We start from the raw sequence: 13132 nt of genomic DNA, 5'->3' as shown, positions 1-13132 counted from the left end.
TCCCACGGTGCTACAGTGATTTCTACGTGCTGCGGTACCCGACGTGCAAGACATGCCAGCCGTAGTGAACCGTGTTTGGATTTTAGGTGATGGACTTGAGTGGTCTTTGGTCTTTCGACGTGTCAACTGGGCTAGTTGATCAGAGGACTCTGAAATTGTCCATGTGTTTGTGGGTGCTTCGACAAACACTATACTTCGTTTTTTTTATTTCAAAGACGAATAACATGACACTTAAATACTACCGCTTGACCAGCATGTCATTTTCATCAGTGCACTGATCAGCATTTGCATAGACAATAAGCAAATAACTAAAGCTGTTCAAAACTCCTTTTGCATCCGTCCATGACTTTGGAAGTCTTGTGCTGAGTCGTATTATTAGCTCCACTGTTGCACTTCACATAGGCATACCGAGCCACAGGCCACATCCTATAGTTGTTTCATGATGGACTTGTACTCGAGTGTGTCTTTGTCATGCCAACGGGGCTGATCAGCAATAGAGAGTGTATGTGTGCTAATTAAATTAAGAAGGGAGAAGGAGAAGATCATTCACAGACTAGCTCAAGGCGAACAAGCAAGGAGACGCGTGCGGGCTCGGTTACTTCTTAAACACAACGGCAGGACGGCAAGGCCCAACGTGGCCGGCAGGACGTGCCGGTTGGCACGGACAAGACCACGGCCGCAGAGACAAGCAGTGAGGAAGGAAAAACAAGGAGCGGCTCGGCAAATGTAGACAAAAGTAATCAAGTCAGAGAGAGAAGCAAAGCAAAAGCCAGAGAGCATGGATGCGGATGGATGAGGAGACTTTGCAATGCAGCGAATTGCTAGGCCACGATGAGAACGAGACAGTAATCAAAAGTAATGCCAGGTGAGTACATTGCACGTCGAAAAAATAAACGAAGCTGCTGCACTCTCTTTCTCGTCCGTTCGTGCTTAACAAAATAAACCCGTGGATTTTATTTTATTTATAAAAGTTGATTTTCATGCTTAATCTAACCAAACGAACCGTTTGCTAGAATCATCGTCGGACATTCCTAAATATTTCTATGCCCTGAGTAATTTAACTTGGGCGTTTATTTGAGTCCACGAAACTAAGTCACACAGGATTCACTTATCGCATCAAGTACATTTTAAATCCAAAAATTCCGGGAACTCGTTTTGAAAATTTTACTTAGGCCTAAATCGCAGTGCTAAACGAGATCGTAACACTAGGGGTGTTACACCTTGCCGAGCTCAGGCGTCTACGGGACGTGAGCGAGCTCATTGGCGGCCACTGCCAGATTGGCGCTTGGAGTCTTGAAGACGTCGTGGTCGTCAACGTAGAGAAATTCTTCGTCGAGGTCGAGGTGGAGCGGGAGCGGTCTTCCCTATGAATCGAGCCGATTATTTCGAGCAGCCTTGGCCCTCGCAATGCCTGCCTCATTTTCTCGGCGCTGCGTGCGGTTGACATTCCGGTTCTCCCGAGCAACGCGCTCCTCCTCGGTTTCGCCATTCCGAGGAGGGCTATCGACGCTGATGTTGAAGATCGCATCACCCCAGAAGGGTGGAAGAAGGAGTTGCTCAGAGAAGGTTTCGGCGAGGGTCTCCATAGAGTCCTAAGACTCGGAGCCTAGATTTTCCTCTGTGATGGACTGGAGGGGCACTCCGGGGCACCGGCTTAAGTGTAGCATGTTGACGGCTGGCGGAGGCTGGACGGCGATCTGGTCGGCGAGTAGATGGGCGCATTCCACCTGGTCGGCGAATTTGCCCCTCAGGGCGTCTTGGCAAGTGGCAGCGACGTTGGTGAGCCCGAAGGGCAAAGCCACGACTCCTGGAGTTTTTTGGGCAGCCTCCGATAGATTTAGATCGGAGGGTGGTCGGTGTTGAACCAAAGTGTCCAGAGCCGATTCGGTGATGGAGAGACAATCAATGAGCTTTAGTCCGACTAGGTTGATGGATTCGATCAGATCGTCGTTGTTGATCTACCTCCTCTGGTAGCGAGAAAGTGGACGGTGAGTTGTTGGTGAAGGTGACCTCGAAAGTGGTTCCAAGATCGGATCTGTAGTTGCAGGAGCGGGGGTGGTCAGTGCAGAAACGATCTGCACCGGCTCGAGGAGCTCTCCGACTCCGTCAGCGTTAATGATCCAGGAGATCAATCTGACCGTGAAGATCTGGCCGGGCTGGGGAAGGGACAAAGAGCCTGCGGACAAAGTCATCTTGTTCGATAAGGAAACAGCATGCACACCCCTACCTAGCGCGTCAACTGTCGACAGAATATCGTCGACAGTCCTCCGAGTGGTATCTCACGAAGGTAGATTGATCGGCAGGGGAGCGTGAGATCAAAAACAAGAAGGCAACAGAGACACATGAGTTAGACAGGTTCAGGCCATCAGTATGACATAATACCCTACTCTTGTAGTCTGTTGGTTTGTATTAGCTATCGTATGATATTGCGTGTGTTTGGAGAGGGGGTCCCTGCCCGCCTTATATAGTCCGGGGAGCAGGGTTACAAGTCGGTTAGATGTGAGAGATAACCGGAAAGTAATAACTGATTACAGGAATCTTAGGATCATACATATCCTAACAGATCTGGTAGTATCTTCAGGATATCTTCTAGATGTCTTGCAGAAGGCGCCGACCAGGATCGTGCCTCGCAAGGCTTCGTCTTGTGGGCTGGGCCACCCCTGAGGGCGCAGCCCATATGGTCTGCCGTGGGTATCCGGAGTCGTACCCCCACAGAAAGTGAGTTGAAGAGTGTGCTATAAGTTGAAGAGTAAAATTATAGCATTGTGATCTATAGAATCCATCTCCCACCTCGTAAATTTGGAATAGGATTATTTATGAGTTTAAGAAAGTTATGGAATATCAAATTACAAGTCAAATAACATAATCCATTAAGTAGATTTTAATTTCTCAGAAATAAAGGTCAAACGGTCCCAAGCTAGACCATCATTCATTATAATAACAACAAATGATTAAATATCACTCCTTCCCCAAAAAATATAATTCTAGGTTTAGAACGAGTAAAAAAATTAAGTTTAATCATGTGAAAAATATATTAACATTAGTATCTCTAAATAGGTTTATTATAAAATAAATTTTATAACTGGTGATATTCACTCGGTGTAAATTTGCTCAAATATATTTTTTTTCAACTCTTTATGCAAACGAGAATTGCATCTGTGGGGTTGGAGTAATCGTTAGTCATCCACACGATCACATAAGCATATCTTTCCTGTTTACCCCTGCGCTTTTCTCGTAATCCGGGAACAGGGCCAAGAAGAGAGGAGACGTGGCCGGTGCGGCGGCGGCGGCGGCCATGGTGATCCCCCTGGTGCTCGTCGTGCTCCCGCTCGGGCTCCTCTTCATCCTTTCCGGCCTCATCGTCAACGGAATCCAAGTGATCTCAGCCGCCCCGGGCTAAGCCACCTCTAATTCAGTAATTATTTTTACTAATAATTTCGGGGTTTCCTGTGGTGATCTGAATCTGTTCGGTCGCTATGATTGTTTCTTAATGTGTAAATTTATACGATTGTCGCTCTTCTCTAGCTGGAGGCTCTTTGCGCTGATTTGCTGGGGAAGTTCCCGTTGATTGTGTTGATTCTTTTTTTAACTGCGTTTGTTTTTTGGCGCTTTGTTTTTCCCAATGGTCTGATCTGCTGCAATGCTTTCGGTTCAGCTGTTTAATTGGGAAACTCTCCAACATTGGGCTATTTTTTTTTGTTACTTTCTGGCCTAGCTAAATGGGCAAACTTACTTCTCTGATCCATTAATTGCGTACTCGAATCACAACTGCCTTGGTCTTATCTTCCGCTTACAACACATTGCAGGCTATCTTGTTCGTGTCTGTAAGGCCATTATCGAAGAGCTTGTATCGTCGGATCAACAGATTCAGTCGAGCTGCTATGGCTTCAGCTAATCTGGCTTGTGGACTGGTGGGCTGGTGTTAAGGTAATTTAAGAAACATAAACTTGAGCAATCGAAAGTCAGGTTCTTTTCTGCATAGAGCTCTGATGCATTTCAATTGGCCAAAGGAAAACAAACTTCAATATTATTTTGTTTCTTCATTTGTGCTACATGGTCCCTCATACTGGTTTTAAAGTTGTCGTTGGCTTATTGGTTTGAAGTTGTAGTGTGATGTGTTAATTATTAGGTTCTTCTTAATGCAATGATGTCAAGCTCACTTGCATCAACAACAACAACAAAGCCTTTAAGTCCTAAAAAAGTTGGAGTAGGCTAGAGTTGAAACCCAGCAGAAGCAATCAAGGTTCAGGCACGTGAATAGTTGTCTTCCAAACACTCCTATCTAAGGCTAAGTCTTTAGGTATATTTCATCCTTTCAAGTCTTCTTTTATTGCCTCTACCTAAGTCAACTTCGGTTTTCATCTGCCTCTCTTTACGTTACTATCCTGGCTTAGGATTCCACTACGCACCGGTGCATCTGAAGGTCTCCGTTGGACATGTCCAAACCATCTCAATCGGTGTTGGACAAGCTTTTCTTTAATTGGTGCTACCCCCAATCTATCACGTATATCATCGTTCCGAACTCGATCCCTTCTTTTATGACCGCAAATCCAACGCAACATACGTATTTCCGCGACACTTATCTGTTGAACATGTCGTCTTTTCGTAGGCCAACATTCTGCACCATACAACATAGCAGGTCTAATCGCCGTCCTATAAAACTTATCTTTTAGCTTCTGTGGTACCCTTTTGTCACATAGGACACTAGATGCTTGCCGCCACTTCATCCACCCTGCTTTGATTCTATGGCTAACATCTTCATCAATATTCCCGTCTCTCTGTAGCATTGATCCTAAATATCGAAAGGTATCCTTCCTAGGCACTACTTAACCTTTCAAACTAATATCTTCCTCCTTCCGAGTAGTAGTGCCGAAGTCACATCTCATATACTCAGTTTTAGTTCTACGGAGTCTAAAACCTTTGGACTCCAAAGTCTCCCACCATAACTTCAGTTCCTGATTCACTTCTGCCTGGCTTTCATCAACTAGCACTACATCGTCCGCGAAAAGTATACACCAAGGGATGTCCCCTTGTATGTCCGTTGTGACCTCATCCATCACTAAGGCAAACAAATAAGGGCTCAAAGCTAACCCTTGATGTAGTCCTATCCTAATCGGGAAGTCATTCGTATCTCCATCACTTGTTCGAATTCTAGTCACAACATTGTTGTACATGTCCTTAATGAGCCTGACGTACTTCGTTGGGACTTTATATTTGTCCAAAGCCCATCACATAATATTTCTTGGTATTTTATCATAAGCCTTCTCCAAGTCAATAAAAACCATGTGTAGGTCCTTCTTCTTCTCCCTATACCGCTTCATAACTTGTCTTATTAAGAAAATGGTTTCCATGGTTGACCTTCCGGGCATGAAACCAAATTGGTTCATAGACACCCGCGTTATTGCTCTCAAGCGATGCTCGATAACTTTCTCCCATAGCTTCATAGTATGGCTCATCAACTTAATTCTTCGGTAATTAGTACAACTTCGAATATCTCCTTTATTCTTGTAGATCGGTACCAATATACTTCTCGTCCACTCATCAGATATCTTGTTCGATTGAAAAATATGGTTGAACAGCTTGGTTAGCCATACTATAGCTATGTCCCCGAGGCATCTCCACACCTCGATTGGGATACCATCCGGTCCTATCACCTTACCTCCTTTCATCCTTTTCAACGTCTCTCTGACCTCAGATTCTTGGATTCTCCGCACAAAGCGCCTATTGGTGTCATCAAAAGAGTCATCCAACTGAAAGGTTGTGTCCATATTCTCACCATTGAACAATTTGTCAAAATACTCTTGCCATCGATGTCGGATCTCATCCTCCTTCACCAAGAGATGCTCCCTTTAATCCTTAATGCACTTAACTTGGTTGAAGTCCCTTGTCTTTCTCTCACGAACCCTAGCCATCCTATAAATGTCCTTCTCTTCTTCCTTCGTACTCAAATGTTGGTAAAGATCCTCGTACGCTCTACGCTTTGCCACACTTACAGTTCGCTTTACAGTCTTCTTTGCAACCTTGTACTTCTCTATGTTGTCCATACTCCTGTCATGGTACAAGCATCTATAGCATTCTTTCTTCTCCTTAATAGCCCTTTGGACTTCCTCATTCCACCACCAAGTATCTTTAGCCTCGCCTCCACTTCCTTTGATTACTCCGCACACCTCTGAGGCCACCTTCCGAATGTTGGCTGCCATCTTCTCCCACATGCTGTTTATGTCCTCTTCTTCCTTCCAAGAGCCCTCTTTGACAACCCTTTCCCTGAATACCTCTGACATCTCCCCTTTTAGTTTCCACCACTTTGTTCTTTCAATCTTAGCTTGTTTATCCCTACGGGCACGGACCTGAAAACGAAAGTTTGCTACCAAAAGCTTATGTTGAGAAACAACGCACTCCCCTGTTATCACCTTGCAACCCAAGCATGCTCGTTTGTCCTTTCTTCTTGCGAGGACAAAGTCAATCTGGCTAAAATGTTGTCCGCTACTGAAGGTCACTAGATGAGATTCTCTCTTTCTAAAGAAAGTGTTGGCTATCATCAGGTAAAAAGCTACCGCGAAGTCTAGAACTTCCTCCCCCTCCTGATTCCTACGACCATACCCAAAACCTCCATGAACTGCCTCGAAACCTGCGCTTGTAGTACCTACATGCCCATTAAGATCTTCTCCTATAAAAAGCTCCTCACTACTAGGTACAGCTCTAATTAGGCCATCTAAATCTTCCCAGAACTGTCTCTTAGCACTCTAATCAATGCCTACTTGGGGGGCATACGTACTAATTACGTTCAAGACCATATCACCAACGACAAGCTTGACTAAGATAATCTTATCTCCTTGCCTTCTCACTCCCACCACACCATTCTTGAGGCTCTTATCAATCAAAACTCCTACTCCATTTCTATTCGCGACTGTCCCTGTGTACCAAAGCTTGAAACTTGTATTGTCCACCTCATTCGCCTTCTGACCCTTCCATTTAGTCTCTTGAACGCATAATATATTTACACGCCTCCTAGTCGCGGTATCAACTAATTCTCTTAACTTACCTGTAAGCGACCCTACATTCCAACTACCTAAACGGATCCTAGTTGGTTCGACTAGTTTCCTTACCCTTCGCACCCGTCGACTCAGATGTGAAGACCCTTGCTCATTTTTCACTACACCCGGGCGCCGATGTAGCGCGCCACTAAGGAAGCGACGACTCGATCCTTGCTCACTTGACACCATGCCCAGATCACTACACGGCGCGTCACCAAGGAGGTGCTGACCCGGCCCTTGCCCATTTAACACCATACCCGGGTTCCGATATGGCGTGTCGCTAAGAGGGTTACGTCCCAACGATTTTCTTTTGGGTTTCATCTCCATTAGAATGGCTAGATTTAACGTTGGCTCGTCAAGCCTATCACAACCCTCCTCCTTTACCAGGGCTTGGGACCTGCTATGTTGAGACAACATAGGCGGAGTTTAAGCTCACTTGCATATTTGAGAAAAAAAAAATAGCAACATTAAGACGAATACATTGGCTTATTGTCTAACTACTTGACTGATGAAGCTTGGTAGTATGCCTTTGATTGAATGGTCCACATGGCAATGAGGCCTTTGAATGGTCCACTTGGCAATGAGGCAATCTGGCATGACAATGACAATGACATGGATCAGTGGAATTTGGGCCATGGAGGGAAATGTGGAAGACCTGGGCTCCACCTTGATGCAAATTATTTGTTTCGTTGGCTTCCTTGAACCGTTGTTGGATAACTGATCGTTTGTCCCGTCGTGGACTTGATCACCCAGAGTGCTGCCCATTGTGCAATCAAGTGGAAGAGACGGTGCAACATTTACTCACTTCTTGTGTGTTTCTAAGGAGTGTGTGGTTTTCAGTGCTATCAATAGTTGGGCTGCAGCACTTAGCTCCTGGCTTGGAGAACTACAGAATGGTGGTGTCATGCTTTACAGTGGGTTCCCAATTTATCTCGCAAGGGCTTCAACTCTTTGGTTGTGTTAGTGGCATAGTGAATTTGGAAACATAGAAATGGCTGCATTTTCGAGAGGACTTCTCCTAATCTTGCTGCCATCTTGGGGATATTAGAGATGAGGCAATGTTATGGTGTAAGGCGAGAGTCAAAGGGCTCCGTAGCGTGTGGCCTTAGTTGTTTCACTCATGGTCGCTGGTTGTGGTTAAGCTTTGTTGGTGAATCCTTTTTGTAACTTCTTTGCCCCTATAAGGGTTTTAAGAGTCATCTAGACTCCTTTCTTCTTAATATAATGATGCGCACTTCTCATGCTTGTTTGAGAAAAAAAAAAGAGTGGAGTATTGGGGGTTTGGGTGGGCTGGTCACCATCAAGACAAGAGAGGGCTAACACTATACATGATTGAAGTCAACATTCTTTTTGTTCTTTTCTAAAATGGCAAGTCTCTACAATTTAAGTAGCGCATTTGCTTGTCTAGCTTGGTTAAGTGAAATTTGGGTGCCTGATGAGTTTGCTCTGCGTCTTGTTCAGTTATATTGTTCTTCTTAACCTTTTTGTACAAGATCATATTATATAACAATAACATTAAGTGAGGGAGGGAGGGACACAGGGACACAGGGGTTTGACCAAATGGTGGCATGCAATGGAATTGGAGTTGCTGACATTGTTTGAGGTGGCTCCTCACCATGGTCAGTTTGGACAAGAAGGAACTTGTAGCTAAGATTAAATTTCGGCCAATCCAAGATCAAAACTATTAACCACCCTTCTGTCCACCCCAACCTCCAGTCCCTCCCGTACCCACACAGAAACAACTGAACTGCTTGCTTGGTTGGCAATGCAAAGTGTTTCTTCTTCTCAACCTTTTAAAAAGAACTAAGGCCATTTTTGCAGAAGGAATTTCACAAGGAAAAAGTTTAATTCCCAGAGGAGTCAGGAAAAGTTCCTATATTTGGGCTAGAGGGTCAGAGACACTTTAGATTTCTCGGCAGAAAATCTTAATTTGTCTGGGATCTTTGTGAAATATTTAGTTTCACATTCTTAATATGTTCCCTGGTTTCAATCATTCCATTCAAATTCTGCAGGTACAATTGCATGCAGATCAAGAAACTTATCAGCTAATGGGTATGGAGTTGAGTTCCAAAATTTTCACGTGAGCATTGAGCATTGATTTTAAAGCGTAGTTCAAAAAAGGATGGATTCTTATTAGTATCATTTGAAGAATTCAATAGGAAAAGAGCATGCCCTTATCATATCAAATCACCGGAGCGACATTGATTGGCTTATTGGATGGATTTTGGCACAGGTGATTATTTTTTCTCATTAAATATTTTTGTTGGAACTAGCAGTTTTATTACTAACTCATTGTGACAAGAGTTGGGTTGATTTGGTGACCAGCGTTCAGGATGTCTTGGAAGCACACTAGCTATCATGAAGAAATCTTCAAAGTTCCTTCCAGTAAGTTTGCTCATACATTTCTATGATGGTATGCTGTCTCATGTTTAGTTCTGTATTACTTGTAATTCCAGTTTATTTCTGCAAATCTGTGTCAAGTAATGTAAGAAAGGGGGACAAATAAAATAAGATCTGGGATACACATGGACTTGTAAACTTATCAGGCATAGTGCTTCATTGTACATGGTATTTCCCTTTCATCATTAGTTTGGTGACCTCATGGTTATCCATGGAGCAAAGAATGATTTCCTATAAATATCTATAAGATTGTGTTCGAGAAAATATCTATAAGATCATCCCTGGTGCCAAAGTCTCAAGCAAAGCAACAAAATCTCTAAGAAGAGTAGATGATCATCCATATTGCTTGGTTCCTGACCAACAAAGTTCTATATAAGAAGAGATATCAAAATTGAAGATATACTAGAAAGTTTTCTTACTGAACTTATACCAGCTTCTCACGATTTATACTGGTTAGAGCAGTATGCTCGGGGGTATCCCCTTGCTGGTCCGCGTTCGAATCCTGGTACAGCTTCTTATTTCAATGCCCAGGGGCTGTCTTCCCCCCTGTGGTCGAATTTTTTTTCTTACTGAACTTATGAGGAACCCACAAACAGGCACATTCCAATTCATTTGTGAGCAAGAACCGGCTAACAGCCTGATAATTGATTTGTTGAACATGCTAATTGGCTTTAATGTTACATGTTTAGTCATGCTTGAATGATAGCAACACGAAACTATGTATAATCTTCAAGTTTTTCTTGAAAATTAGTCTAGGCTCAATTGTTGAAGCGATAGGTACTAAATAAACTTGAAGGATGTAATAACACAAAGTGAATAATACTGGAGTTATGATTCCTGAATAGGGCTTGGTCTACTCTTGAGTACTGAATAACTAAGGTTTGAACACACTCCGTATTATCTTACCATAAGGGACTGCATGCATCTGTGTCTCTTCTTATTCTGATAAACTATTGCAGGTTATTGGCTGGTCTATGTGGTTTGCTGAATATCTATTTCTGGAGAGAAGTTGGGCAAAGGACGAAAAGACAAAGTATTTTCAACCTTACTTGATATGACACTTGACAGTTGACACCGTTCTGTTCACAGTAATTAAATGATATTTATACTCTTTTAATTCAGTGGGGTCTCAAAAGATTGAAGGACTTCCCCAGATCATTCTGGCTTGCCCTTTTTGTTGAGGGTACACAGTTTACACCAGCAAAACTTCTAGCAGCTCAAGAATATGCAGCCTCACAGGGTTTGCCAGCCCCTAGAAATGTGTTGATTCCGCAGACCAAGGTTTGCATTTTTGCTGCTTCCTGGCTGAAATTTTGTATTCTGCCATGGAAGTTTCCAGTGTTGCATGTGAAATGTTAAAGGTCTCTCCCAAACATCGGCAATTTCCTTCCCCTATGTGATGCAGCTTTATGTGAAATTCTTATATATTTTAGTTTCCATTCTAGCCTTAGTTGATCAGCTGTGCTCATCTTTTTCTGTTAATTGCTTATTGAGGTCAGAACTCAGATGGAAGAAACTTCTTGCAAGGGTCAAATACAATATTTCGTAGTTTTTGGTGTGATGCGTTATACATTTTGTGCAAATTTGATCTCTTGTTTTTTTTTTTAACTTTCCTTTCTGAAAGTTATGATGTGTTGACAGCTCTTTTCTGTGTGCCAATATCAGGGATTTGTATCAGCAGTAGGTATTATGCGTGATTTTGTCCCAGCTATCTATGATACAACAGTGATAATCCCTAAAGATTCACCTGCACCAACAATGCTGCATATTCTCAAGGGACAATCATCAGTAGTAAGTGTTTCAACTTCTGTAGACTCGAATTGCTGAGATGCTGCTGATTTTGATCATGGAAACTTTGATTGGATAAAATGGATATCTTTCTGATGTCAAGTATAGTTACGGATCCACAATTATTATTGTAGGTTCATGTTCGCATAAAACGCCATGCAATGAGTGATATGCCTAAATCCGATGAAGATGTTTCAAAATGGTGTAAGGACATCTTTGTGGCAAAGGTATTTGACTACTTGGTGAAACTATGAGCATGTAAGATGTCACATTTGAAGGCTCCACAAATTGGCTGATTTGTTAATTACTATTTTTCTATGACAGGATGCTTTATTGGACAAGCATATATCAACTGGTACTTTTGATGAAGAAATTAGACAAATTGGTCGTCCAATGAAATCTTTGCTGGTAAATACTTGACTAAGAGTTCAATTCATCATGTTATGGATTAGCATTATCCATCACAGTTATTAAAGAAATCAAAATAGTAAATGGACAGATGCCCTGTTAGGATAGTAAATAGTAAACATACCTTATAATTTCTTGTGATAGAAAAAGTGGCATAGTTTGATATGATAATGGCAACACACCTTTGTGACTTTGCTAAATCACTGCTACTAGTACTTCATTTCATGTGTGTTCGAGAAAAGAGTACTACCTCCATTTCCTTTATAAGGTGCACATGCATATCAAGATTCAAACTTGAAAAATCTTTGGCCAATAATTTGGCTAACAATTTTTAACTATCATAAAATAAACTTGATACATTTAGATGTAAGCAACTGTACTATCAAATAATCATAAGTTTATAAGCATTAACAATATAATGTAAAGTAAATGAATGGTCATGTATAACTTAGGAGACCGTTTCATTCTAAACCACGCCTATAAAATGGAATGGAGGGAGTACCTCATTTCATGTCGAAAGCTTTTGTTATTCCTATAACAGAATGAGCTCAATTCCCTTAATGTATCAAATGTGCTTGATAAAAGATCACATTGCAGATTATTTAGGCACATCACTTTGTCACTTGACTATTTTGCTATGAGAATATCTTGTAAACATACCCCTTCAACTTTGTCCTGTGTCGCCCTTAAAAAATTCGCTATTATCTTGCAGCTGCTTAATTCTGTTCCTGCTGGTAGTGCAGGTTGTTCTGTCTTGGTCATGCCGCCTCCTGTATGGTGCCTACAGATTCTTACAGTGGACTCAACTCTTGTCAACGTGGAAAGGCATTATCCTCTTTGCTGCTGGATTGGCACTGGTGACTGGCGTTATGCATGTTTTCATCATGTTCTCTCAGTCAGAGCGTTCAAGCTCCGCCAGAGCAGCAAGGAATCGGGTGAAGAAAGATTGATGACTCTTGATTCCAGTCCATCCCCAGCTGCCAATTTGTTAGGTACAAGCATGAGGCAATTTTTCTCAGTGCTTGTACTCTCTAGTCTAGGAACAGAAGAAGTTGTGTGTCAAGAATTGTGATATCCTGGCCTCTTCTTGTACTTGTATCCACAACACAAATGTAGATTTGTTTTCAGAATAGCAGGAACTGGTACATTAGTCTATTGATTGATTTTTTCTTGCAGACTGGATGTGCAGACAATCTTTTATGGTTCACTGCTTGGTTTATCTGAGTATCTCCGCATTGTCTGAGACCTCACTGTACTCAGAAAATTCCAGAATTGCTTCGGTAGGAAAGGCTGATGACCCACCTTGTTGGGCTGGTCTACTATTGCTTCAGTAAATACAAGCCTGATACATGTACATGAGTATAGCAGAAAGATTATTCTGGTGATGATAAAAAAAAGGTTGTGGAGGTGACCACAAATACAACAGAGAGGGACCCAATATATTTTATAGTTCGACATTAGGGGCCTCACAGTTTTTCAAAGGCTTAATGTGGGCAGCTTTT

General features: G+C 42.4%; 1 pseudogene; it reads left to right on the top strand.

Moving 5' to 3' along the window:
• The first annotated feature begins 3212 nt into the window (after window positions 1-3212).
• LOC136504693 (1-acyl-sn-glycerol-3-phosphate acyltransferase PLS1-like) lies at window positions 3213-12857 on the top strand (annotated as a pseudogene).
• Window positions 12858-13132: the final 275 nt, after the last annotated feature.

The sequence above is a fragment of the Miscanthus floridulus genome, chromosome 14, assembly GCF_019320115.1.
Source record: "Miscanthus floridulus cultivar M001 chromosome 14, ASM1932011v1, whole genome shotgun sequence".
In the NCBI taxonomy this organism is placed as follows: Eukaryota; Viridiplantae; Streptophyta; class Magnoliopsida; order Poales; family Poaceae; genus Miscanthus; species Miscanthus floridulus.
Note: the sequence above shows the minus strand (reverse complement) of the source record. Positions and strands in the feature narration are given on the sequence as shown.